A 1,524-nucleotide genomic window follows, 5' to 3' on the forward strand; every position below is an offset into this window, starting at 1 on the left:
ACAAATCTTTTCACAAAGAGCATACATATAGTGGTCACTTCCTGTAAAAGGACTTGGAGTAAAAACCAAAGCGTGATCTTACCGTACCTTACAAAATATTTCTGCTCAAAATATATCAGTGTGCTTATAAACATGTATTCATCCTTATGTACAACTTAAGCTGTAAGGCAAAATCTAACCTTGAACGCACATCACATATACTATATTTCCCTCAAATACAAAAGGTGGATGTTCTTGCAAATAGAACAAACGATTATCCAAATGAGCATTCGGTCTGTTCTGCGTTTCCATCATTAAAAAGGCATTAAAATCAAACCAATGGCTCCCGGACTGGGGACGTCGCTCTCCCTGAGTGGGTGACTGATCGCTGGGGATCAAACAGCATCGGGGCCGCTGAACATGGGATGGTCTCTGCTGAGACCCATGGGATACTGCTGAGTCCAGTCCAGCACCATTGGCTTACAGAGACCACAGCAGCGCCACTGGAAGAAGTTCACCAGGTTCCTCACCACTCCAAGACTATGAGAGAAGAAACACGATTAAAAATAAGAACTTTATCAACCCTACACTAATGAAAACGTCCTCACTTGAATGGGTTTTGTCTGAGAGAGGCTTGAGGGAGTTTTCTCTGTCTGTGCATCAGGTTCGCTCTCTCAGCCGTCGTCAGCCCGAGAAACGCGATCTGTGAGGAAACAAAGCAAACCATGAAGAGTCTGTGCATACATTTGTGTGAAATCAAAAGACATACAGTCCTCCACATTTAAGACTTTCCACTATTAACCACTATGCTAGTGTGAGAACATGTTCCTAACGCCTGTTCGTTAATCATGTGAGAAATTCAATCTCCTCCTAAAACACTACAGACATATGAGACGGTCATTGTTTACACATTTTAAAAGATTTACACCTTTTTTAAAACTTTATTTGAATTGAAATCTTGCACTACTCTTTAAAGTAATATCATCATTTAGTGTTATATTAGTATTATTTACATACTATTATAGTACTTAATGTTTTGAATTTGCTTTTATTTTAAAATGTCAGTTTTAGCTATTTTTTTATGTGCTTTTGTAATTTTATGTGCTTTTTATTTTTTATATTTCTATTAACTTTATTTTTATTTCAGTTGTCGTTTTATTGAAAATGTTCAGGCTTAACTTAAAAAAAAAAAAAACTTAATTTAGTTGGCTGACAAGGCAACACTACTAATCTTTGTTTAAGATTTCATTTAATATTTATATTTTATTTCAATTACCAAACAAGGTTATTTTAAAAGGCCTTTAAAGTTTCAGTGTTAGTTAAAGGTGCTTATGTAGGATTGACACCTAGTGATTGAACTAGGTATTGCAGTCCAAATTCAAAATATTAGAGAGGTTTTTTTTCACCCGGCCCCTCCTGCTCGGACTTGAGGCACACTCAGGTTGCCAGATTGACGACACCAGCAGGAACTGACCCTTTTTGTTTGGCACCTTCCATGACTGAAATGAAATACGCTGTGTTTTCCGCCAACTGGCAACCCGGGGT

At 37.5% G+C, this 1,524-nt stretch overlaps 1 long non-coding RNA gene across 1 annotated transcript; it reads right to left on the reverse strand.

The window, feature by feature from the left end:
• On the reverse strand, positions 1 to 683 carry LOC107579076 (uncharacterized). Its single transcript, XR_001608425.1, has 2 exons — positions 588 to 683; positions 1 to 519 (listed from the first exon to the last, which is right to left on the reverse strand). It is a non-coding gene; the product is annotated as an uncharacterized lncRNA (long non-coding RNA).
• Positions 684 to 1,524: the final 841 nt, after the last annotated feature.

Source organism: Sinocyclocheilus grahami, unplaced genomic scaffold, assembly GCF_001515645.1.
Source record: "Sinocyclocheilus grahami isolate Dianchi unplaced genomic scaffold, SAMN03320097.WGS_v1.1 scaffold14001.1, whole genome shotgun sequence".
Lineage (NCBI taxonomy): Eukaryota > Metazoa > Chordata > Actinopteri > Cypriniformes > Cyprinidae > Sinocyclocheilus > Sinocyclocheilus grahami.